Below are 26,544 nucleotides of genomic sequence, written 5' to 3' on the forward strand. Positions count from 1 at the left end.
TGGTCCGGGAAGCTGTGTAAGTTCGAGATACTGCTGCTGCCCAAAGACCTGAGGTCACAGGTCAGTTTCCAGAACCTGAAAGGGCAGACAGTGGAAGATCTGCCTGTCATCAGCTTACTGGTCAGGCTCCGAGGTACTTTCAGACTTGCCCAGTCCTGGTGAAGTCGACTTTAGGGGAGACACGAAGAGAAGCTGGCCGATAAGCTGGCTGCACGGATTGAGGAGAGATGCGAACACATGGATGAGAGATGTTCTGCTACAATGGAGAATACTGGCGTGGAGACAGCTGTAGAGGATACCAGGCTCAAAAGACATTCATGAGACCTATTGAAACTCACTGATACAGGCAGAAACATACGGAGTGCCAACGTGGACTTGAGGAAGTTCCTCAATTCTCTTCTCCAATAACGGGTCCAAGGTCCCTGACGTCTGAAGGAGAAGAAATGGCAGAGATGATCAAAACGCTCCTGTTCTTGGAAGAGGTCGTGAGAATCCACACGTCCCAAGGGGCATTCCCAAGCCATTCAGACCAAAATTCAACAAGCCCAGGTAAGCCTTTTCCCAGGTTTGGGCCTAGCTAGTGAGCACTTGCCCTTGCCTCCCCTCCACTCAGGCATCCATTTTGAAGGATCAGTACCTGAGCTGCAATGAAGCCATTACGAGAAGAGCAAGCCCCTCGTAGAATCAGAGTTCCTCCAGCTTCACTCTCTGTGAACAACAGTGAACACCTTAAAGGTCAAATAGTCTCGGCTGAAATAGATAAAATTGAATACTTAGCTCACACCTAGAAACGATGTCCTTCCGCTAGATTCAGCAAATGTTGTGTTTATGTCTTCCCTGGGGTGAAGGGAGTGTGGTAAGTGAGGGGAATCTTTGACTGAACATGAATCTGTATTAGGCTTCAGTTTTTCAAGACAGTGAAGGTAAATAGTACAAGTCAGAAAGTGAACTGAACTGTAAAAGTCGCCAATGACATTAAAGACACAGCTTATGTGGATCGTCTTTCACTTGAGTCAAGCCCCCGGGGGCACTATATCATGGGGCTGCAGACTTGGTTGCGTTAAATGGCTTTAAACTACAGGATCGGATGATTAAGCGTTCTCAACACTGATAGAAAAACACCTGGTTCTCAATAGACTAGCATAACTGCAGCAGGATTCTCCTAGCTAGAATGCCTCTAGGTGCTTTTGGATTCAAACCTAAATGTATATATTTGGTTTGTTTCCTCTTGTATTTTCCTAGAGAGGGATGTTACCCCTTGAAATGCCAACATTGGCCAGTAGGTGTCATTGGGATACAGGGCACCACATGCACAAGTGTATCCAAGGTTGGGGGTTATTCCATGTTTCCAAAAGTTATTTCATGGTTCCTGTTGGTTTCGGAGGCTTCAACCTTAAAGAGCTGACATGACCCCTTGAACACTTTGGACTGCTAGTTTGCATTCTATCTGTCTAGCTTTTCCGTAGAGCTGACAAAATGTTACCAAAATTGACAAGTCTGGCTTCTAGGTCGATTGAGTGTGTTTCAAAAAATAACTCCATTTTCGTATAACTCCCAAAACATGTAAATGAGTTCTGTTAAACTTCTTAAAGACTGCAAATGGGATATCAACACAATGTCAAAATAGTTGTCTTCGGACAATCCCTCCCACCACGGCTGTATAGAAACAAAGAGCTAAGCAAATATCACATTTCTGTGAAATGTATCTGGATAGTGTTGATTCATCGATGCCCAGTTGGCAGAGAAGAAGTGCAACCTGCACTCACTCGCTCCCATGTACAGAGCAATGGAAACATCCACTCACCCAGCCCTTAGCATAGGACACTGGCCGAAGAGAGGTCTGTTACTCCCAAAGACAGGATGAGGCCTCAGGACACCTGGAAGCAGGAGAATGCAAAGCAGGGAATGGAAACCAGTGCAGGTTCGGACCCCTGGTGATGGAGCAACAAGGGTGAAACTCTGTTTAACTTGGACGCACACTCTCAAGCGGACAGGAGACATGGGTTTGAAGGTGATGTGCTGAGATTTACAAGAGTGCACAGCAGATGCTTGGCTGAGAGAACTCAAAGAAACCAGCGCAAAATATCCCCACAGTTAATTCTGAGACCAAGATCCCAGCTGCCAAATTTGAGGTAGCAGAGGCAACGGTCAGTGAGGCATAGAGCTACGGATGATGGCACACGTTGAGTCTCAGGGATCTGGAGTGCGTTGTGGGATGTGGTGGGTCGAATCAAGAGAGCAAACCGAACTGTGTACCAATAATAAATCAACCACACTGGTCGCGCGGTTGCGATTACCGATATGTCCCATGGCCACACCCAGTACATCTGCAGGACCAGGGACCAATTGGGAATTTTGCCAATAGAGCACGTGTGGGGCTGAATCAGAGATATCGTGCATCTGGTCTGAGGGATCCAGGGGGCCTTGAATTTGAAATCAGAATGAAAAGCCTTAGGATATGCTACATTCATAACCTGGGCTGGGATTATGGTTTGGTTTGAGTCACAGGATGCGCAACAACTCTGTGGTTGCCTTCGTGCACCCGTGCCACAAGGATGAGAGGACAAGGGAGAGTGGTCCAAGTCCACAGCGTGAGAAGAGGAAGCATTCCCTTCAGCACTATCTCCCAAAAGCGGATGCTACATTTTGGATGGCACCGGCACGGTACGGCACCTAGGACAACAAGGAAGGTCTGCGGGATCATTCCAGCAGGCCCTGATATGTGACATCCATAGATATGCTTCCACTGCTGTTTCTGTAGACAGAGAAGCTCTGGAAAGAACTCATTTCATTGGGACATTCCCGTGGCAATAAAAAGCAGAAGAGCACTCTCAGTTTGCTGTTTTGGAAACACTCCAAAATGACATAGAGAAGAATGCAGAGCTGAGAACTTTTAGAAGCTTCATTTCCACAAGAGGAAGTGTCCTGTGCACTTTCAGAAGTGTGAGATAAGTATAACCAAAATGAAGTTATGCTAATCGAAGTAGAATGGGTTGTTCATCACAACTAATGCAACACCAGCAATTGGAGATATACCAAACAACACACACAGGTACAGGTTATGGCATCAATGCCTAGGAGAAATTGTCCTCACAGAAATCCCATGGAATTGCGTAGAGACAAGAGTCTACAATTTTCAATTAACAAAGCCCTAGAAGTCTACATTAGATACCTGATATTACCTGACCAGTAGAGATGAAGAAGTACAGTAAAAGAAACAGGAAGTACCATTTTCAGTTCCAAAGATATTGAAGGCGCAAAAGATAAGCTTTCAAACAACTAGTCTGCAAAACGCTATCCAGAACAAGTGTTGAAAATGAAGGTCAGGAAAACACTGAAGAACACCAGTGTCTCAGAATCACAAAAGGCAGAATACCAGAAAAGGGGAAGAGAAAGTCTCAACACGAGCCAAAAATATCAGGAAACTCAATGGTTGTGATAATATCAGGGCTAAAATTCAGTCCTTAGCAGACTAGATAATGCAGAGGGACGCGTGAATGACTGTGAAGACAGGGGAAGAGAAAAACCTCAGTCAGAAGCAGACATAGGAAAGCAAGTGCAAACAAATGAAAACATTGCAGTTGAACCCTGGGTTAAGACAGGGCATGAAAGAATAGAAATCATGAGTCCCAGATGGAAAAGCAAGAGATAAAGAAACAAAAAGTGTCTGAAAATTTATCTGTAGAAAAATCAGACTGAAACTTGCTGAAAGCCAAGAAAGAATCATCTATGCGAATTCAGGAATTACACAGCATCCGAAGGAGGTGGAATCCCAATAGACCTACCAGCAGCTGTATGATTCAAATCAACAAAGTTCACGAATATCCGAGTGATTTAAAATGCACCTGGAGGAAACAACATAGTCACAAGGAAACCTCCAGAGGGGTTTCAGCTGATATCTCGGCAGCAATATTGCAGGACAGGGAGGAGTGCCAGGACACAGACCATATCCTGAATGGCCAAATGCTGCCACCTAGGGTAGCCTATGCCACATGAACACCATTTCAAATAACGGCAGAGCTAGAGAATTCTACAGACCGGCAAATCTTAAAAGAATTCAGCAGTTCAAAAGTTTTTCTAAAAGAAAGGTTGAGAAAACTCCCCTGAATAGAAAAGCAGCAAGATGGAATGGAAAGAAGAAACCATTATTGGAAATGCAAGAAGAGCATGTGTGGCAGAGAAGAAAGAAGAAGAACTTAAGGAGGACATCAAAACCCTAAAGATGGGAGAGGGAAGCAGGAAATCATAGGTGATTGGAAGCACTCTCTTAAGTGAATCAGCTTATTTGACTCTGTTTGAAGCGAAAGGAGAGATGCATGGCCTGACGTGTTTGCAAAACAAGCGAGAAGAAGACCAACAAAGAATCAAACCAACAAACAAGCACCAAAATGGTATGGTTGGCTGACATATACAAAGGGAACCATGATTATTCAAAAGAAAATACTCAAGGTGAGGTCAAGGGTCATTCAGAACGCATCGACCCAGTATCGTGGCTTGCATGTACTCAGCACACTTGTATTCGGAAATCAGAAGCGTGCATTCATATTCGTAAATTTTGATTCATAAGAGCATATCGTGACCTAACACTAATGCCGATTTGGAATCAAATGGATTCCTAGTCCGTGATGTAGACTTGTATGTCTTCCAACAGGATGAAGGAATGCCATATTCTAGGCTACGTAGAGAAGAAATGTAAGAAGCCTATAACAAAGGCAAGTAGCTCTGCCAAAGTGTACTAAGTGCAAAAGAGACCGACAGCAAAGTGCACATTGGGGTTGGTTTCATTTCTTGGAATTTCAGCCCCCATGAATCCAATGGATCCATGTCCTGAGAGTGTGGGTGTTTCAGCAGAAATCAGGCGACGCATATGTATTCCGGGTGTACGGATATTATAGGAACATAAGTCTCCTTTAGTGGGTCCCTGTGTACTGTGAACTGTTAGAAAGTTTAAAGACGTGTGAAACCATCAACTGAAAAGGGACACACTTCCCTCCATTGGTACGGTGCATAGAGCTCTGAACCAAAGGAAAGAGGGAAGAAGAAAGGCCCATGGGACGCTAGTGGGTAGAATCACATTTACCTTAGGAACCTCTCGTCGGATGCAGCCCCTCCCCCAACACTGACAAGATGCAGCAGCCATTGGGGATGGCAGTTAGCGGTTGGATTCCAGGTGGAATGTTGGTGTTTACCGCGAGGCTTGTTGTGGCTGTTGGATCCTAGGTAACCGGGCAGAGTTCTGTGGGTGGATCAGTGTGATGGAGGGGCTGCCGCCCTCTGTGGAGCTTGGCTTAGGTGTTTGGTCCGGGAAGCTGTGTAAGTTCGAGATACTGCTGCTGCCCAAAGACCTGAGGTCACAGGTCAGTTTCCAGAACCTGAAAGGGCAGACAGTGGAAGATCTGCCTGTCATCAGCTTACTGGTCAGGCTCCGAGGTACTTTCAGACTTGCCCAGTCCTGGTGAAGTCGACTTTAGGGGAGACACGAAGAGAAGCTGGCCGATAAGCTGGCTGCACGGATTGAGGAGAGATGCGAACACATGGATGAGAGATGTTCTGCTACAATGGAGAATACTGGCGTGGAGACAGCTGTAGAGGATACCAGGCTCAAAAGACATTCATGAGACATATTGAAACTCACTGATACAGGCAGAAACATACGGAGTGCCAACGTGGACTTGAGGAAGTTCCTCAATTCTCTTCTCCAATAACGGGTCCAAGGTCCCTGACGTCTGAAGGAGAAGAAATGGCAGAGATGATCAAAACGCTCCTGTTCTTGGAAGAGGTCGTGAGAATCCACACGTCCCAAGGGGCATTCCCAAGCCATTCAGACCAAAATTCAACAAGCCCAGGTAAGCCTTTTCCCAGGTTTGGGCCTAGCTAGTGAGCACTTGCCCTTGCCTCCCCTCCACTCAGGCATCCATTTTGAAGGATCAGTACCTGAGCTGCAATGAAGCCATTACGAGAAGAGCAAGCCCCTCGTAGAATCAGAGTTCCTCCAGCTTCACTCTCTGTGAACAACAGTGAACACCTTAAAGGTCAAATAGTCTCGGCTGAAATAGATAAAATTGAATACTTAGCTCACACCTAGAAACGATGTCCTTCCGCTAGATTCAGCAAATGTTGTGTTTATGTCTTCCCTGGGGTGAAGGGAGTGTGGTAAGTGAGGGGAATCTTTGACTGAACATGAATCTGTATTAGGCTTCAGTTTTTCAAGACAGTGAAGGTAAATAGTACAAGTCAGAAAGTGAACTGAACTGTAAAAGTCGCCAATGACATTAAAGACACAGCTTATGTGGATCGTCTTTCACTTGAGTCAAGCCCCCGGGGGCACTATATCATGGGGCTGCAGACTTGGTTGCGTTAAATGGCTTTAAACTACAGGATCGGATGATTAAGCGTTCTCAACACTGATAGAAAAACACCTGGTTCTCAATAGACTAGCATAACTGCAGCAGGATTCTCCTAGCTAGAATGCCTCTAGGTGCTTTTGGATTCAAACCTAAATGTATATATTTGGTTTGTTTCCTCTTGTATTTTCCTAGAGAGGGATGTTACCCCTTGAAATGCCAACATTGGCCAGTAGGTGTCATTGGGATACAGGGCACCACATGCACAAGTGTATCCAAGGTTGGGGGTTATTCCATGTTTCCAAAAGTTATTTCATGGTTCCTGTTGGTTTCGGAGGCTTCAACCTTAAAGAGCTGACATGACCCCTTGAACACTTTGGACTGCTAGTTTGCATTCTATCTGTCTAGCTTTTCCGTAGAGCTGACAAAATGTTACCAAAATTGACAAGTCTGGCTTCTAGGTCGATTGAGTGTGTTTCAAAAAATAACTCCATTTTCGTATAACTCCCAAAACATGTAAATGAGTTCTGTTAAACTTCTTAAAGACTGCAAATGGGATATCAACACAATGTCAAAATAGTTGTCTTCGGACAATCCCTCCCACCACGGCTGTATAGAAACAAAGAGCTAAGCAAATATCACATTTCTGTGAAATGTATCTGGATAGTGTTGATTCATCGATGCCCAGTTGGCAGAGAAGAAGTGCAACCTGCACTCACTCGCTCCCATGTACAGAGCAATGGAAACATCCACTCACCCAGCCCTTAGCATAGGACACTGGCCGAAGAGAGGTCTGTTACTCCCAAAGACAGGATGAGGCCTCAGGACACCTGGAAGCAGGAGAATGCAAAGCAGGGAATGGAAACCAGTGCAGGTTCGGACCCCTGGTGATGGAGCAACAAGGGTGAAACTCTGTTTAACTTGGACGCACACTCTCAAGCGGACAGGAGACATGGGTTTGAAGGTGATGTGCTGAGATTTACAAGAGTGCACAGCAGATGCTTGGCTGAGAGAACTCAAAGAAACCAGCGCAAAATATCCCCACAGTTAATTCTGAGACCAAGAACCCAGCTGCCAAATTTGAGGTAGCAGAGGCAACGGTCAGTGAGGCATAGAGCTACGGATGATGGCACACGTTGAGTCTCAGGGATCTGGAGTGCGTTGTGGGATGTGGTGGGTCGAATCAAGAGAGCAAACCGAACTGTGTACCAATAATAAATCAACCACACTGGTCGCGCGGTTGCGATTACCGATATGTCCCATGGCCACACCCAGTACATCTGCAGGACCAGGGACCAATTGGGAATTTTGCCAATAGAGCACGTGTGGGGCTGAATCAGAGATATCGTGCATCTGGTCTGAGGGATCCAGGGGGCCTTGAATTTGAAATCAGAATGAAAAGCCTTAGGATATGCTACATTCATAACCTGGGCTGGGATTATGGTTTGGTTTGAGTCACAGGATGCGCAACAACTCTGTGGTTGCCTTCGTGCACCCGTGCCACAAGGATGAGAGGACAAGGGAGAGTGGTCCAAGTCCACAGCGTGAGAAGAGGAAGCATTCCCTTCAGCACTATCTCCCAAAAGCGGATGCTACATTTTGGATGGCACCGGCACGGTACGGCACCTAGGACAACAAGGAAGGTCTGCGGGATCATTCCAGCAGGCCCTGATATGTGACATCCATAGATATGCTTCCACTGCTGTTTCTGTAGACAGAGAAGCTCTGGAAAGAACTCATTTCATTGGGACATTCCCGTGGCAATAAAAAGCAGAAGAGCACTCTCAGTTTGCTGTTTTGGAAACACTCCAAAATGACATAGAGAAGAATGCAGAGCTGAGAACTTTTAGAAGCTTCATTTCCACAAGAGGAAGTGTCCTGTGCACTTTCAGAAGTGTGAGATAAGTATAATCAAAATGAAGTTATGCTAATCGAAGTAGAATGGGTTGTTCATCACAACTAATGCAACACCAGCAATTGGAGATATACCAAACAACACACACAGGTACAGGTTATGGCATCAATGCCTAGGAGAATTTGTCCTCACAGAAATCCCATGGAATTGCGTAGAGACAAGAGTCTAAATTTTTCAATTAACAAAGCCCTAGAAGTCTACAATAGATACCTGATATTACCTGACCAGTAGAGTTGAAGAAGAACAGTAAAAGAAACAGGAAGTACCATTTTCAGTTCCAAAGATATTGAAGGCGCAAAAGATAAGCTTTCAAACAACTAGTCTGCAAAACGCTATTCAGAACAAGTGTTGAAAATGAAGGTCAGGAAAACACTGAAGAACACCAGTGTCTCAGAATCACAAAAGGCAGAATACCAGAAAAGGGGAAGAGAAAGTCTCAACACGAGCCAAAAATATCAGGAAACTCAATGGTTGTGATAATATCAGGGCTAAAATTCAGTCCTTAGCAGACTAGATAATGCAGAGGGACGCGTGAATGACTGTGAAGACAGGGGAAGAGAAAAACCTCGGTCAGAAGCAGACATAGGAAAGCAAGTGCAAACAAATGAAAACATTGCAGTTGAACCCTGGGTTAAGACAGGGCATGAAAGAATAGAAATCATGAGTCCCAGATGGAAAAGCAAGAGATAAAGAAACAAAAAGTGTCTGAAAATTTATCTGTAGAAAAATCAGACTGAAACTTGCTGAAAGCCAAGAAAGAATCATCTATGCGAATTCAGGAATTACACAGCATCCGAAGGAGGTGGAATCCCAATAGACCTACCAGCAGCTGTATGATTCAAATCAACAAAGTTCACGAATATCCGAGTGATTTAAAATGCACCTGGAGGAAACAACATAGTCACAAGGAAACCTCCAGAGGGCTTTCAGCTGATATCTCGGCAGCAATATTGCAGGACAGGGAGGAGTGCCAGGACACAGACCATATCCTGAATGGCCAAATGCTGCCACCTAGGGTAGCCTATGCCACATGAACACCATTTCAAATAACGGCAGAGCTAGAGAATTCTACAGACCGGCAAATCTTAAAAGAATTCAGCAGTTCAAAAGTTTTTCTAAAAGAAAGGTTGAGAAAACTCCCCTGAATAGAAAAGCAGCAAGATGGAATGGAAAGAAGAAACCATTATTGGAAATGCAAGAAGAGCATGTGTGGCAGAGAAGAAAGAAGAAGAACTTAAGGAGGACATCAAAACCCTAAAGATGGGAGAGGGAAGCAGGAAATCATAGGTGATTGGAAGCACTCTCTTAAGTGAATCAGCTTATTTGACTCTGTTTGAAGCGAAAGGAGAGATGCATGGCCTGACGTGTTTGCAAAACAAGCGAGAAGAAGACCAACAAAGAATCAAACCAACAAACAAGCACCAAAATGGTATGGTTGGCTGACATATACAAAGGGAACCATGATTATTCAAAAGAAAATACTCAAGGTGAGGTCAAGGGTCATTCAGAACGCATCGACCCAGTATCGTGGCTTGCATGTACTCAGCACACTTGTATTCGGAAATCAGAAGCGTGCATTCATATTCGTAAATTTTGATTCATAAGAGCATATCGTGACCTAACACTAATGCCGATTTGGAATCAAATGGATTCCTAGTCCGTGATGTAGACTTGTATGTCTTCCAACAGGATGAAGGAATGCCATATTCTAGGCTACGTAGAGAAGAAATGTAAGAAGCCTATAACAAAGGCAAGTAGCTCTGCCAAAGTGTACTAAGTGCAAAAGAGACCGACAGCAAAGTGCACATTGGGGTTGGTTTCATTTCTTGGAATTTCAGCCCCCATGAATCCAATGGATCCATGTCCTGAGAGTGTGGGTGTTTCAGCAGAAATCAGGCGACGCATATGTATTCCGGGTGTACGGATATTATAGGAACATAAGTCTCCTTTAGTGGGTCCCTGTGTACTGTGAACTGTTAGAAAGTTTAAAGACGTGTGAAACCATCAACTGAAAAGGGACACACTTCCCTCCATTGGTACGGTGCATAGAGCTCTGAACCAAAGGAAAGAGGGAAGAAGAAAGGCCCATGGGACGCTAGTGGGTAGAATCACATTTACCTTAGGAACCTCTCGTCGGATGCAGCCCCTCCCCCAACACTGACAAGATGCAGCAGCCATTGGGGATGGCAGTTAGCGGTTGGATTCCAGGTGGAATGTTGGTGTTTACCGCGAGGCTTGTTGTGGCTGTTGGATCCTAGGTAACCGGGCAGAGTTCTGTGGGTGGATCAGTGTGATGGAGGGGCTGCCGCCCTCTGTGGAGCTTGGCTTAGGTGTTTGGTCCGGGAAGCTGTGTAAGTTCGAGATACTGCTGCTGCCCAAAGACCTGAGGTCACAGGTCAGTTTCCAGAACCTGAAAGGGCAGACAGTGGAAGATCTGCCTGTCATCAGCTTACTGGTCAGGCTCCGAGGTACTTTCAGACTTGCCCAGTCCTGGTGAAGTCGACTTTAGGGGAGACACGAAGAGAAGCTGGCCGATAAGCTGGCTGCACGGATTGAGGAGAGATGCGAACACATGGATGAGAGATGTTCTGCTACAATGGAGAATACTGGCGTGGAGACAGCTGTAGAGGATACCAGGCTCAAAAGACATTCATGAGACCTATTGAAACTCACTGATACAGGCAGAAACATACGGAGTGCCAACGTGGACTTGAGGAAGTTCCTCAATTCTCTTCTCCAATAACGGGTCCAAGGTCCCTGACGTCTGAAGGAGAAGAAATGGCAGAGATGATCAAAACGCTCCTGTTCTTGGAAGAGGTCGTGAGAATCCACACGTCCCAAGGGGCATTCCCAAGCCATTCAGACCAAAATTCAACAAGCCCAGGTAAGCCTTTTCCCAGGTTTGGGCCTAGCTAGTGAGCACTTGCCCTTGCCTCCCCTCCACTCAGGCATCCATTTTGAAGGATCAGTACCTGAGCTGCAATGAAGCCATTACGAGAAGAGCAAGCCCCTCGTAGAATCAGAGTTCCTCCAGCTTCACTCTCTGTGAACAACAGTGAACACCTTAAAGGTCAAATAGTCTCGGCTGAAATAGATAAAATTGAATACTTAGCTCACACCTAGAAACGATGTCCTTCCGCTAGATTCAGCAAATGTTGTGTTTATGTCTTCCCTGGGGTGAAGGGAGTGTGGTAAGTGAGGGGAATCTTTGACTGAACATGAATCTGTATTAGGCTTCAGTTTTTCAAGACAGTGAAGGTAAATAGTACAAGTCAGAAAGTGAACTGAACTGTAAAAGTCGCCAATGACATTAAAGACACAGCTTATGTGGATCGTCTTTCACTTGAGTCAAGCCCCCGGGGGCACTATATCATGGGGCTGCAGACTTGGTTGCGTTAAATGGCTTTAAACTACAGGATCGGATGATTAAGCGTTCTCAACACTGATAGAAAAACACCTGGTTCTCAATAGACTAGCATAACTGCAGCAGGATTCTCCTAGCTAGAATGCCTCTAGGTGCTTTTGGATTCAAACCTAAATGTATATATTTGGTTTGTTTCCTCTTGTATTTTCCTAGAGAGGGATGTTACCCCTTGAAATGCCAACATTGGCCAGTAGGTGTCATTGGGATACAGGGCACCACATGCACAAGTGTATCCAAGGTTGGGGGTTATTCCATGTTTCCAAAAGTTATTTCATGGTTCCTGTTGGTTTCGGAGGCTTCAACCTTAAAGAGCTGACATGACCCCTTGAACACTTTGGACTGCTAGTTTGCATTCTATCTGTCTAGCTTTTCCGTAGAGCTGACAAAATGTTACCAAAATTGACAAGTCTGGCTTCTAGGTCGATTGAGTGTGTTTCAAAAAATAACTCCATTTTCGTATAACTCCCAAAACATGTAAATGAGTTCTGTTAAACTTCTTAAAGACTGCAAATGGGATATCAACACAATGTCAAAATAGTTGTCTTCGGACAATCCCTCCCACCACGGCTGTATAGAAACAAAGAGCTAAGCAAATATCACATTTCTGTGAAATGTATCTGGATAGTGTTGATTCATCGATGCCCAGTTGGCAGAGAAGAAGTGCAACCTGCACTCACTCGCTCCCATGTACAGAGCAATGGAAACATCCACTCACCCAGCCCTTAGCATAGGACACTGGCCGAAGAGAGGTCTGTTACTCCCAAAGACAGGATGAGGCCTCAGGACACCTGGAAGCAGGAGAATGCAAAGCAGGGAATGGAAACCAGTGCAGGTTCGGACCCCTGGTGATGGAGCAACAAGGGTGAAACTCTGTTTAACTTGGACGCACACTCTCAAGCGGACAGGAGACATGGGTTTGAAGGTGATGTGCTGAGATTTACAAGAGTGCACAGCAGATGCTTGGCTGAGAGAACTCAAAGAAACCAGCGCAAAATATCCCCACAGTTAATTCTGAGACCAAGAACCCAGCTGCCAAATTTGAGGTAGCAGAGGCAACGGTCAGTGAGGCATAGAGCTACGGATGATGGCACACGTTGAGTCTCAGGGATCTGGAGTGCGTTGTGGGATGTGGTGGGTCGAATCAAGAGAGCAAACCGAACTGTGTACCAATAATAAATCAACCACACTGGTCGCGCGGTTGCGATTACCGATATGTCCCATGGCCACACCCAGTACATCTGCAGGACCAGGGACCAATTGGGAATTTTGCCAATAGAGCACGTGTGGGGCTGAATCAGAGATATCGTGCATCTGGTCTGAGGGATCCAGGGGGCCTTGAATTTGAAATCAGAATGAAAAGCCTTAGGATATGCTACATTCATAACCTGGGCTGGGATTATGGTTTGGTTTGAGTCACAGGATGCGCAACAACTCTGTGGTTGCCTTCGTGCACCCGTGCCACAAGGATGAGAGGACAAGGGAGAGTGGTCCAAGTCCACAGCGTGAGAAGAGGAAGCATTCCCTTCAGCACTATCTCCCAAAAGCGGATGCTACATTTTGGATGGCACCGGCACGGTACGGCACCTAGGACAACAAGGAAGGTCTGCGGGATCATTCCAGCAGGCCCTGATATGTGACATCCATAGATATGCTTCCACTGCTGTTTCTGTAGACAGAGAAGCTCTGGAAAGAACTCATTTCATTGGGACATTCCCGTGGCAATAAAAAGCAGAAGAGCACTCTCAGTTTGCTGTTTTGGAAACACTCCAAAATGACATAGAGAAGAATGCAGAGCTGAGAACTTTTAGAAGCTTCATTTCCACAAGAGGAAGTGTCCTGTGCACTTTCAGAAGTGTGAGATAAGTATAATCAAAATGAAGTTATGCTAATCGAAGTAGAATGGGTTGTTCATCACAACTAATGCAACACCAGCAATTGGAGATATACCAAACAACACACACAGGTACAGGTTATGGCATCAATGCCTAGGAGAATTTGTCCTCACAGAAATCCCATGGAATTGCGTAGAGACAAGAGTCTAAATTTTTCAATTAACAAAGCCCTAGAAGTCTACAATAGATACCTGATATTACCTGACCAGTAGAGTTGAAGAAGAACAGTAAAAGAAACAGGAAGTACCATTTTCAGTTCCAAAGATATTGAAGGCGCAAAAGATAAGCTTTCAAACAACTAGTCTGCAAAACGCTATTCAGAACAAGTGTTGAAAATGAAGGTCAGGAAAACACTGAAGAACACCAGTGTCTCAGAATCACAAAAGGCAGAATACCAGAAAAGGGGAAGAGAAAGTCTCAACACGAGCCAAAAATATCAGGAAACTCAATGGTTGTGATAATATCAGGGCTAAAATTCAGTCCTTAGCAGACTAGATAATGCAGAGGGACGCGTGAATGACTGTGAAGACAGGGGAAGAGAAAAACCTCGGTCAGAAGCAGACATAGGAAAGCAAGTGCAAACAAATGAAAACATTGCAGTTGAACCCTGGGTTAAGACAGGGCATGAAAGAATAGAAATCATGAGTCCCAGATGGAAAAGCAAGAGATAAAGAAACAAAAAGTGTCTGAAAATTTATCTGTAGAAAAATCAGACTGAAACTTGCTGAAAGCCAAGAAAGAATCATCTATGCGAATTCAGGAATTACACAGCATCCGAAGGAGGTGGAATCCCAATAGACCTACCAGCAGCTGTATGATTCAAATCAACAAAGTTCACGAATATCCGAGTGATTTAAAATGCACCTGGAGGAAACAACATAGTCACAAGGAAACCTCCAGAGGGCTTTCAGCTGATATCTCGGCAGCAATATTGCAGGACAGGGAGGAGTGCCAGGACACAGACCATATCCTGAATGGCCAAATGCTGCCACCTAGGGTAGCCTATGCCACATGAACACCATTTCAAATAACGGCAGAGCTAGAGAATTCTACAGACCGGCAAATCTTAAAAGAATTCAGCAGTTCAAAAGTTTTTCTAAAAGAAAGGTTGAGAAAACTCCCCTGAATAGAAAAGCAGCAAGATGGAATGGAAAGAAGAAACCATTATTGGAAATGCAAGAAGAGCATGTGTGGCAGAGAAGAAAGAAGAAGAACTTAAGGAGGACATCAAAACCCTAAAGATGGGAGAGGGAAGCAGGAAATCATAGGTGATTGGAAGCACTCTCTTAAGTGAATCAGCTTATTTGACTCTGTTTGAAGCGAAAGGAGAGATGCATGGCCTGACGTGTTTGCAAAACAAGCGAGAAGAAGACCAACAAAGAATCAAACCAACAAACAAGCACCAAAATGGTATGGTTGGCTGACATATACAAAGGGAACCATGATTATTCAAAAGAAAATACTCAAGGTGAGGTCAAGGGTCATTCAGAACGCATCGACCCAGTATCGTGGCTTGCATGTACTCAGCACACTTGTATTCGGAAATCAGAAGCGTGCATTCATATTCGTAAATTTTGATTCATAAGAGCATATCGTGACCTAACACTAATGCCGATTTGGAATCAAATGGATTCCTAGTCCGTGATGTAGACTTGTATGTCTTCCAACAGGATGAAGGAATGCCATATTCTAGGCTACGTAGAGAAGAAATGTAAGAAGCCTATAACAAAGGCAAGTAGCTCTGCCAAAGTGTACTAAGTGCAAAAGAGACCGACAGCAAAGTGCACATTGGGGTTGGTTTCATTTCTTGGAATTTCAGCCCCCATGAATCCAATGGATCCATGTCCTGAGAGTGTGGGTGTTTCAGCAGAAATCAGGCGACGCATATGTATTCCGGGTGTACGGATATTATAGGAACATAAGTCTCCTTTAGTGGGTCCCTGTGTACTGTGAACTGTTAGAAAGTTTAAAGACGTGTGAAACCATCAACTGAAAAGGGACACACTTCCCTCCATTGGTACGGTGCATAGAGCTCTGAACCAAAGGAAAGAGGGAAGAAGAAAGGCCCATGGGACGCTAGTGGGTAGAATCACATTTACCTTAGGAACCTCTCGTCGGATGCAGCCCCTCCCCCAACACTGACAAGATGCAGCAGCCATTGGGGATGGCAGTTAGCGGTTGGATTCCAGGTGGAATGTTGGTGTTTACCGCGAGGCTTGTTGTGGCTGTTGGATCCTAGGTAACCGGGCAGAGTTCTGTGGGTGGATCAGTGTGATGGAGGGGCTGCCGCCCTCTGTGGAGCTTGGCTTAGGTGTTTGGTCCGGGAAGCTGTGTAAGTTCGAGATACTGCTGCTGCCCAAAGACCTGAGGTCACAGGTCAGTTTCCAGAACCTGAAAGGGCAGACAGTGGAAGATCTGCCTGTCATCAGCTTACTGGTCAGGCTCCGAGGTACTTTCAGACTTGCCCAGTCCTGGTGAAGTCGACTTTAGGGGAGACACGAAGAGAAGCTGGCCGATAAGCTGGCTGCACGGATTGAGGAGAGATGCGAACACATGGATGAGAGATGTTCTGCTACAATGGAGAATACTGGCGTGGAGACAGCTGTAGAGGATACCAGGCTCAAAAGACATTCATGAGACCTATTGAAACTCACTGATACAGGCAGAAACATACGGAGTGCCAACGTGGACTTGAGGAAGTTCCTCAATTCTCTTCTCCAATAACGGGTCCAAGGTCCCTGACGTCTGAAGGAGAAGAAATGGCAGAGATGATCAAAACGCTCCTGTTCTTGGAAGAGGTCGTGAGAATCCACACGTCCCAAGGGGCATTCCCAAGCCATTCAGACCAAAATTCAACAAGCCCAGGTAAGCCTTTTCCCAGGTTTGGGCCTAGCTAGTGAGCACTTGCCCTTGCCTCCCCTCCACTCAGGCATCCATTTTGAAGGATCAGTACCTGAGCTGCAATGAAGCCATTACGAGAAGAGCAAGCCCCTCGTAGAATCAGAGTTCCTCCAGCTTCACTCTCTGTGAACAACAGTGAACACCTTAAAGGTCAAATAGTCTCGGCTGAAATAGATAAAATTGAATACTTAGCTCACACCTAGAAACGATGTCCTTCCGCTAGATTCAGCAAATGTTGTGTTTATGTCTTCCCTGGGGTGAAGGGAGTGTGGTAAGTGAGGGGAATCTTTGACTGAACATGAATCTGTATTAGGCTTCAGTTTTTCAAGACAGTGAAGGTAAATAGTACAAGTCAGAAAGTGAACTGAACTGTAAAAGTCGCCAATGACATTAAAGACACAGCTTATGTGGATCGTCTTTCACTTGAGTCAAGCCCCCGGGGGCACTATATCATGGGGCTGCAGACTTGGTTGCGTTAAATGGCTTTAAACTACAGGATCGGATGATTAAGCGTTCTCAACACTGATAGAAAAACACCTGGTTCTCAATAGACTAGCATAACTGCAGCAGGATTCTCCTAGCTAGAATGCCTCTAGGTGCTTTTGGATTCAAACCTAAATGTATATATTTGGTTTGTTTCCTCTTGTATTTTCCTAGAGAGGGATGTTACCCCTTGAAATGCCAACATTGGCCAGTAGGTGTCATTGGGATACAGGGCACCACATGCACAAGTGTATCCAAGGTTGGGGGTTATTCCATGTTTCCAAAAGTTATTTCATGGTTCCTGTTGGTTTCGGAGGCTTCAACCTTAAAGAGCTGACATGACCCCTTGAACACTTTGGACTGCTAGTTTGCATTCTATCTGTCTAGCTTTTCCGTAGAGCTGACAAAATGTTACCAAAATTGACAAGTCTGGCTTCTAGGTCGATTGAGTGTGTTTCAAAAAATAACTCCATTTTCGTATAACTCCCAAAACATGTAAATGAGTTCTGTTAAACTTCTTAAAGACTGCAAATGGGATATCAACACAATGTCAAAATAGTTGTCTTCGGACAATCCCTCCCACCACGGCTGTATAGAAACAAAGAGCTAAGCAAATATCACATTTCTGTGAAATGTATCTGGATAGTGTTGATTCATCGATGCCCAGTTGGCAGAGAAGAAGTGCAACCTGCACTCACTCGCTCCCATGTACAGAGCAATGGAAACATCCACTCACCCAGCCCTTAGCATAGGACACTGGCCGAAGAGAGGTCTGTTACTCCCAAAGACAGGATGAGGCCTCAGGACACCTGGAAGCAGGAGAATGCAAAGCAGGGAATGGAAACCAGTGCAGGTTCGGACCCCTGGTGATGGAGCAACAAGGGTGAAACTCTGTTTAACTTGGACGCACACTCTCAAGCGGACAGGAGACATGGGTTTGAAGGTGATGTGCTGAGATTTACAAGAGTGCACAGCAGATGCTTGGCTGAGAGAACTCAAAGAAACCAGCGCAAAATATCCCCACAGTTAATTCTGAGACCAAGAACCCAGCTGCCAAATTTGAGGTAGCAGAGGCAACGGTCAGTGAGGCATAGAGCTACGGATGATGGCACACGTTGAGTCTCAGGGATCTGGAGTGCGTTGTGGGATGTGGTGGGTCGAATCAAGAGAGCAAACCGAACTGTGTACCAATAATAAATCAACCACACTGGTCGCGCGGTTGCGATTACCGATATGTCCCATGGCCACACCCAGTACATCTGCAGGACCAGGGACCAATTGGGAATTTTGCCAATAGAGCACGTGTGGGGCTGAATCAGAGATATCGTGCATCTGGTCTGAGGGATCCAGGGGGCCTTGAATTTGAAATCAGAATGAAAAGCCTTAGGATATGCTACATTCATAACCTGGGCTGGGATTATGGTTTGGTTTGAGTCACAGGATGCGCAACAACTCTGTGGTTGCCTTCGTGCACCCGTGCCACAAGGATGAGAGGACAAGGGAGAGTGGTCCAAGTCCACAGCGTGAGAAGAGGAAGCATTCCCTTCAGCACTATCTCCCAAAAGCGGATGCTACATTTTGGATGGCACCGGCACGGTACGGCACCTAGGACAACAAGGAAGGTCTGCGGGATCATTCCAGCAGGCCCTGATATGTGACATCCATAGATATGCTTCCACTGCTGTTTCTGTAGACAGAGAAGCTCTGGAAAGAACTCATTTCATTGGGACATTCCCGTGGCAATAAAAAGCAGAAGAGCACTCTCAGTTTGCTGTTTTGGAAACACTCCAAAATGACATAGAGAAGAATGCAGAGCTGAGAACTTTTAGAAGCTTCATTTCCACAAGAGGAAGTGTCCTGTGCACTTTCAGAAGTGTGAGATAAGTATAATCAAAATGAAGTTATGCTAATCGAAGTAGAATGGGTTGTTCATCACAACTAATGCAACACCAGCAATTGGAGATATACCAAACAACACACACAGGTACAGGTTATGGCATCAATGCCTAGGAGAATTTGTCCTCACAGAAATCCCATGGAATTGCGTAGAGACAAGAGTCTAAATTTTTCAATTAACAAAGCCCTAGAAGTCTACAATAGATACCTGATATTACCTGACCAGTAGAGTTGAAGAAGAACAGTAAAAGAAACAGGAAGTACCATTTTCAGTTCCAAAGATATTGAAGGCGCAAAAGATAAGCTTTCAAACAACTAGTCTGCAAAACGCTATTCAGAACAAGTGTTGAAAATGAAGGTCAGGAAAACACTGAAGAACACCAGTGTCTCAGAATCACAAAAGGCAGAATACCAGAAAAGGGGAAGAGAAAGTCTCAACACGAGCCAAAAATATCAGGAAACTCAATGGTTGTGATAATATCAGGGCTAAAATTCAGTCCTTAGCAGACTAGATAATGCAGAGGGACGCGTGAATGACTGTGAAGACAGGGGAAGAGAAAAACCTCGGTCAGAAGCAGACATAGGAAAGCAAGTGCAAACAAATGAAAACATTGCAGTTGAACCCTGGGTTAAGACAGGGCATGAAAGAATAGAAATCATGAGTCCCAGATGGAAAAGCAAGAGATAAAGAAACAAAAAGTGTCTGAAAATTTATCTGTAGAAAAATCAGACTGAAACTTGCTGAAAGCCAAGAAAGAATCATCTATGCGAATTCAGGAATTACACAGCATCCGAAGGAGGTGGAATCCCAATAGACCTACCAGCAGCTGTATGATTCAAATCAACAAAGTTCACGAATATCCGAGTGATTTAAAATGCACCTGGAGGAAACAACATAGTCACAAGGAAACCTCCAGAGGGCTTTCAGCTGATATCTCGGCAGCAATATTGCAGGACAGGGAGGAGTGCCAGGACACAGACCATATCCTGAATGGCCAAATGCTGCCACCTAGGGTAGCCTATGCCACATGAACACCATTTCAAATAACGGCAGAGCTAGAGAATTCTACAGACCGGCAAATCTTAAAAGAATTCAGCAGTTCAAAAGTTTTTCTAAAAGAAAGGTTGAGAAAACTCCCCTGAATAGAAAAGCAGCAAGATGGAATGGAAAGAAGAAACCATTATTGGAAATGCAAGAAGAGCATGTGTGGCAGAGAAGAAAGAAGAAGAACTTAAGGAGGACATCAAAACCCTAAAGATGGGAGAGGGAAGCAGGAAATCATAGGTGATTGGAAGCACTCTCTTAAGTGAATCAGCTTATTTGACTCTGTTTGAAGCGAAAGGAGAGATGCATGGCCTGACGTGTTTGCAAAACAAGCGAGAAGAAGACCAACAAAGAATCAAACCAACAAACAAGCACCAAAATGGTATGGTTGGCTGACATATACAAAGGGAACCATGATTATTCAAAAGAAAATACTCAAGGTGAGGTCAAGGGTCATTCAGAACGCATCGACCCAGTATCGTGGCTTGCATGTACTCAGCACACTTGTATTCGGAAATCAGAAGCGTGCATTCATATTCGTAAATTTTGATTCATAAGAGCATATCGTGACCTAACACTAATGCCGATTTGGAATCAAATGGATTCCTAGTCCGTGATGTAGACTTGTATGTCTTCCAACAGGATGAAGGAATGCCATATTCTAGGCTACGTAGAGAAGAAATGTAAGAAGCCTATAACAAAGGCAAGTAGCTCTGCCAAAGTGTACTAAGTGCAAAAGAGACCGACAGCAAAGTGCACATTGGGGTTGGTTTCATTTCTTGGAATTTCAGCCCCCATGAATCCAATGGATCCATGTCCTGAGAGTGTGGGTGTTTCAGCAGAAATCAGGCGACGCATATGTATTCCGGGTGTACGGATATTATAGGAACATAAGTCTCCTTTAGTGGGTCCCTGTGTACTGTGAACTGTTAGAAAGTTTAAAGACGTGTGAAACCATCAACTGAAAAGGGACACACTTCCCTCCATTGGTACGGTGCATAGAGCTCTGAACCAAAGGAAAGAGGGAAGAAGAAAGGCCCATGGGACGCTAGTGGGTAGAATCACATTTACCTTAGGAACCTCTCGTCGGATGCAGCCCCTCCCCCAACACTGACAAGATGCAGCAGCCATTGGGGATGGCAGTTAGCGGTTGGATTCCAGGTGGAATGTTGGTGTTTACCGCGAGGCTTGTTGTGGCTGTTGGATCCTAGGTAACCGGGCAGAGTTCTGTGGGTGGATCAGTGTGATGGAGGGGCTGCCGCCCTCTGTGGAGCTTGGCTTAGGTGTTTGGTCCGGGAAGCTGTGTAAGTTCGAGATACTGCTGCTGCCCAAAGACCTGAGGTCACAGGTCAGTTTCCAGAACCTGAAAGGGCAGACAGTGGAAGATCTGCCTGTCATCAGCTTACTGGTCAGGCTCCGAGGTACTTTCAGACTTGCCCAGTCCTGGTGAAGTCGACTTTAGGGGAGACACGAAGAGAAGCTGGCCGATAAGCTGGCTGCACGGATTGAGGAGAGATGCGAACACATGGATGAGAGATGTTCTGCTACAATGGAGAATACTGGCGTGGAGACAGCTGTAGAGGATACCAGGCTCAAAAGACATTCATGAGACCTATTGAAACTCACTGATACAGGCAGAAACATACGGAGTGCCAACGTGGACTTGAGGAAGTTCCTCAATTCTCTTCTCCAATAACGGGTCCAAGGTCCCTGACGTCTGAAGGAGAAGAAATGGCAGAGATGATCAAAACGCTCCTGTTCTTGGAAGAGGTCGTGAGAATCCACACGTCCCAAGGGGCATTCCCAAGCCATTCAGACCAAAATTCAACAAGCCCAGGTAAGCCTTTTCCCAGGTTTGGGCCTAGCTAGTGAGCACTTGCCCTTGCCTCCCCTCCACTCAGGCATCCATTTTGAAGGATCAGTACCTGAGCTGCAATGAAGCCATTACGAGAAGAGCAAGCCCCTCGTAGAATCAGAGTTCCTCCAGCTTCACTCTCTGTGAACAACAGTGAACACCTTAAAGGTCAAATAGTCTCGGCTGAAATAGATAAAATTGAATACTTAGCTCACACCTAGAAACGATGTCCTTCCGCTAGATTCAGCAAATGTTGTGTTTATGTCTTCCCTGGGGTGAAGGGAGTGTGGTAAGTGAGGGGAATCTTTGACTGAACATGAATCTGTATTAGGCTTCAGTTTTTCAAGACAGTGAAGGTAAATAGTACAAGTCAGAAAGTGAACTGAACTGTAAAAGTCGCCAATGACATTAAAGACACAGCTTATGTGGATCGTCTTTCACTTGAGTCAAGCCCCCGGGGGCACTATATCATGGGGCTGCAGACTTGGTTGCGTTAAATGGCTTTAAACTACAGGATCGGATGATTAAGCGTTCTCAACACTGATAGAAAAACACCTGGTTCTCAATAGACTAGCATAACTGCAGCAGGATTCTCCTAGCTAGAATGCCTCTAGGTGCTTTTGGATTCAAACCTAAATGTATATATTTGGTTTGTTTCCTCTTGTATTTTCCTAGAGAGGGATGTTACCCCTTGAAATGCCAACATTGGCCAGTAGGTGTCATTGGGATACAGGGCACCACATGCACAAGTGTATCCAAGGTTGGGGGTTATTCCATGTTTCCAAAAGTTATTTCATGGTTCCTGTTGGTTTCGGAGGCTTCAACCTTAAAGAGCTGACATGACCCCTTGAACACTTTGGACTGCTAGTTTGCATTCTATCTGTCTAGCTTTTCCGTAGAGCTGACACAATGTTACCAAAATTGACAAGTCTGGCTTCTAGGTCGATTGAGTGTGTTTCAAAAAATAACTCCATTTTCGTATAACTCCCAAAACATGTAAATGAGTTCTGTTAAACTTCTTAAAGACTGCAAATGGGATATCAACACAATGTCAAAATAGTTGTCTTCGGACAATCCCTCCCACCACGGCTGTATAGAAACAAAGAGCTAAGCAAATATCACATTTCTGTGAAATGTATCTGGATAGTGTTGATTCATCGATGCCCAGTTGGCAGAGAAGAAGTGCAACCTGCACTCACTCGCTCCCATGTACAGAGCAATGGAAACATCCACTCACCCAGCCCTTAGCATAGGACACTGGCCGAAGAGAGGTCTGTTACTCCCAAAGACAGGATGAGGCCTCAGGACACCTGGAAGCAGGAGAATGCAAAGCAGGGAATGGAAACCAGTGCAGGTTCGGACCCCTGGTGATGGAGCAACAAGGGTGAAACTCTGTTTAACTTGGACGCACACTCTCAAGCGGACAGGAGACATGGGTTTGAAGGTGATGTGCTGAGATTTACAAGAGTGCACAGCAGATGCTTGGCTGAGAGAACTCAAAGAAACCAGCGCAAAATATCCCCACAGTTAATTCTGAGACCAAGATCCCAGCTGCCAAATTTGAGGTAGCAGAGGCAACGGTCAGTGAGGCATAGAGCTACGGATGATGGCACACGTTGAGTCTCAGGGATCTGGAGTGCGTTGTGGGATGTGGTGGGTCGAATCAAGAGAGCAAACCGAACTGTGTACCAATAATAAATCAACCACACTGGTCGCGCGGTTGCGATTACCGATATGTCCCATGGCCACACCCAGTACATCTGCAGGACCAGGGACCAATTGGGAATTTTGCCAATAGAGCACGTGTGGGGCTGAATCAGAGATATCGTGCATCTGGTCTGAGGGATCCAGGGGGCCTTGAATTTGAAATCAGAATGAAAAGCCTTAGGATATGCTACATTCATAACCTGGGCTGGGATTATGGTTTGGTTTGAGTCACAGGATGCGCAACAACTCTGTGGTTGCCTTCGTGCACCCGTGCCACAAGGATGAGAGGACAAGGGAGAGTGGTCCAAGTCCACAGCGTGAGAAGAGGAAGCATTCCCTTCAGCACTATCTCCCAAAAGCGGATGCTACATTTTGGATGGCACCGGCACGGTACGGCACCTAGGACAACAAGGAAGGTCTGCGGGATCATTCCAGCAGGCCCTGATATGTGACATCCATAGATATGCTTCCACTGCTGTTTCTGTAGACAGAGAAGCTCTGGAAAGAACTGATTTCATTGGGACATTCCCGTGGCAATAAAAAGCAGAAGAGCACTCTCAGTTTGCTGTTTTGGAAACACTCCAAAATGACATAGAGAAGAATGCAGAGCTGAGAACTTTTAGAAGCTTCATTTCCACAAGAGGAAGTGTCCTGTGCACTTTCAGAAGTGTGAGATAATTATAACCAAAATGAAGTTATGCTAATCGAAGTAGAATGGGTTGTTCATCACAACTAATGCAACACCAGCAATTGGAGATATACCAAACAACACACACAGGTACAGGTTATGGCATCAATGCCTAGGAGAATTTGTCCTCACAGAAATCCCATGGAATTGCGTAGAGACAAGAGTCTAAATTTTTCAATTAACAAAGCCCTAGAAGTCTACAATAGATACCTGATATTACCTGACCAGTAGAGTTGAATAAGTACAGTAAAAGAAACAGGAAGTACCATTTTCAGTTCCAAAGATATTGAAGGCGCAAAAGATAAGCTTTCAAACAACTAGTCTGCAAAACGCTATTCAGAACAAGTGTTGAAAATGAAGGTCAGGAAAACACTGAAGAACACCAGTGTCTCAGAATCACAAAAGGCAGAATACCAGAAAAGGGGAAGAGAAAGTCTCAACACGAGCCAAAAATATCAGGAAACTCAATGGTTGTGATAATATCAGGGCTAAAATTCAGTCCTTAGCAGACTAGATAATGCAGAGGGACGCGTGAATGACTGTGAAGACAGGGGAAGAGAAAAACCTCGGTCAGAAGCAGACATAGGAAAGCAAGTGCAAACAAATGAAAACATTGCAGTTGAACCCTGGGTTAAGACAGGGCATGAAAGAATAGAAATCATGAGTCCCAGATGGAAAAGCAAGAGATAAAGAAACAAAAAGTGTCTGAAAATTTATCTGTAGAAAAATCAGACTGAAACTTGCTGAAAGCCAAGAAAGAATCATCTATGCGAATTCAGGAATTACACAGCATCCGAAGGAGGTGGAATCCCAATAGACCTACCAGCAGCTGTATGATTCAAATCAACAAAGTTCACGAATATCCGAGTGATTTAAAATGCACCTGGAGGAAACAACATAGTCACAAGGAAACCTCCAGAGGGCTTTCAGCTGATATCTCGGCAGCAATATTGCAGGACAGGGAGGAGTGCCAGGACACAGACCATATCCTGAATGGCCAAATGCTGCCACCTAGGGTAGCCTATGCCACATGAACACCATTTCAAATAACGGCAGAGCTAGAGAATTCTACAGACCGGCAAATCTTAAAAGAATTCAGCAGTTCAAAAGTTTTTCTAAAAGAAAGGTTGAGAAAACTCCCCTGAATAGAAAAGCAGCAAGATGGAATGGAAAGAAGAAACCATTATTGGAAATGCAAGAAGAGCATGTGTGGCAGAGAAGAAAGAAGAAGAACTTAAGGAGGACATCAAAACCCTAAAGATGGGAGAGGGAAGCAGGAAATCATAGGTGATTGGAAGCACTCTCTTAAGTGAATCAGCTTATTTGACTCTGTTTGAAGCGAAAGGAGAGATGCATGGCCTGACGTGTTTGCAAAACAAGCGAGAAGAAGACCAACAAAGAATCAAACCAACAAACAAGCACCAAAATGGTATGGTTGGCTGACATATACAAAGGGAACCATGATTATTCAAAAGAAAATACTCAAGGTGAGGTCAAGGGTCATTCAGAACGCATCGACCCAGTATCGTGGCTTGCATGTACTCAGCACACTTGTATTCGGAAATCAGAAGCGTGCATTCATATTCGTAAATTTTGATTCATAAGAGCATATCGTGACCTAACACTAATGCCGATTTGGAATCAAATGGATTCCTAGTCCGTGATGTAGACTTGTATGTCTTCCAACAGGATGAAGGAATGCCATATTCTAGGCTACGTAGAGAAGAAATGTAAGAAGCCTATAACAAAGGCAAGTAGCTCTGCCAAAGTGTACTAAGTGCAAAAGAGACCGACAGCAAAGTGCACATTGGGGTTGGTTTCATTTCTTGGAATTTCAGCCCCCATGAATCCAATGGATCCATGTCCTGAGAGTGTGGGTGTTTCAGCAGAAATCAGGCGACGCATATGTATTCCGGGTGTACGGATATTATAGGAACATAAGTCTCCTTTAGTGGGTCCCTGTGTACTGTGAACTGTTAGAAAGTTTAAAGACGTGTGAAACCATCAACTGAAAAGGGACACACTTCCCTCCATTGGTACGGTGCATAGAGCTCTGAACCAAAGGAAAGAGGGAAGAAGAAAGGCCCATGGGACGCTAGTGGGTAGAATCACATTTACCTTAGGAACCTCTCGTCGGATGCAGCCCCTCCCCCAACACTGACAAGATGCAGCAGCCATTGGGGATGGCAGTTAGCGGTTGGATTCCAGGTGGAATGTTGGTGTTTACCGCGAGGCTTGTTGTGGCTGTTGGATCCTAGGTAACCGGGCAGAGTTCTGTGGGTGGATCAGTGTGATGGAGGGGCTGCCGCCCTCTGTGGAGCTTGGCTTAGGTGTTTGGTCCGGGAAGCTGTGTAAGTTCGAGATACTGCTGCTGCCCAAAGACCTGAGGTCACA

General features: G+C 45.1%; 4 long non-coding RNA genes across 9 annotated transcripts; all 4 read right to left on the reverse strand.

Moving 5' to 3' along the window:
• Positions 1 to 59: 59 nt before the first annotated feature.
• On the reverse strand, positions 60 to 5,214 carry LOC140692634 (uncharacterized). Of its 2 annotated transcripts, none has more exons than XR_012068191.1 (3): positions 638 to 900; positions 339 to 429; positions 60 to 256 (listed from the first exon to the last, which is right to left on the reverse strand). It is a non-coding gene; the product is annotated as an uncharacterized lncRNA (long non-coding RNA). The 2 variants fall into 2 exon arrangements; XR_012068192.1 differs by lacking the exon at positions 60 to 256 and adding an exon at positions 5,081 to 5,214 and having other exon boundaries at positions 273 to 429; positions 638 to 750.
• Positions 5,215 to 5,355: 141 nt separating this feature from the next.
• LOC140692644 (uncharacterized) lies at positions 5,356 to 10,511 on the reverse strand. 3 transcript variants are annotated; one of them, XR_012068216.1, is made up of 3 exons: positions 5,935 to 6,197; positions 5,636 to 5,726; positions 5,356 to 5,505 (listed from the first exon to the last, which is right to left on the reverse strand). It is a non-coding gene; the product is annotated as an uncharacterized lncRNA (long non-coding RNA). The 3 variants fall into 3 exon arrangements; XR_012068215.1 differs by having other exon boundaries at positions 5,358 to 5,553; XR_012068217.1 differs by lacking the exon at positions 5,356 to 5,505 and adding an exon at positions 10,378 to 10,511 and having other exon boundaries at positions 5,551 to 5,726; positions 5,935 to 6,047.
• Positions 10,512 to 10,866: 355 nt separating this feature from the next.
• Positions 10,867 to 15,808, reverse strand: LOC140692650 (uncharacterized). The gene is made up of 3 exons (XR_012068231.1): positions 15,675 to 15,808; positions 11,232 to 11,344; positions 10,867 to 11,023 (listed from the first exon to the last, which is right to left on the reverse strand). It is a non-coding gene; the product is annotated as an uncharacterized lncRNA (long non-coding RNA).
• Positions 15,809 to 21,244: 5,436 nt separating this feature from the next.
• Positions 21,245 to 26,400, reverse strand: LOC140692641 (uncharacterized). Of its 3 annotated transcripts, none has more exons than XR_012068210.1 (3): positions 21,826 to 22,088; positions 21,527 to 21,617; positions 21,245 to 21,444 (listed from the first exon to the last, which is right to left on the reverse strand). It is a non-coding gene; the product is annotated as an uncharacterized lncRNA (long non-coding RNA). The 3 variants fall into 3 exon arrangements; XR_012068211.1 differs by having other exon boundaries at positions 21,253 to 21,396; XR_012068209.1 differs by lacking the exon at positions 21,245 to 21,444 and adding an exon at positions 26,269 to 26,400 and having other exon boundaries at positions 21,461 to 21,617; positions 21,826 to 21,938.
• Positions 26,401 to 26,544: the final 144 nt, after the last annotated feature.

This window comes from Vicugna pacos, unplaced genomic scaffold, assembly GCF_048564905.1.
Source record: "Vicugna pacos unplaced genomic scaffold, VicPac4 scaffold_14, whole genome shotgun sequence".
NCBI lineage: Eukaryota > Metazoa > Chordata > Mammalia > Artiodactyla > Camelidae > Vicugna > Vicugna pacos.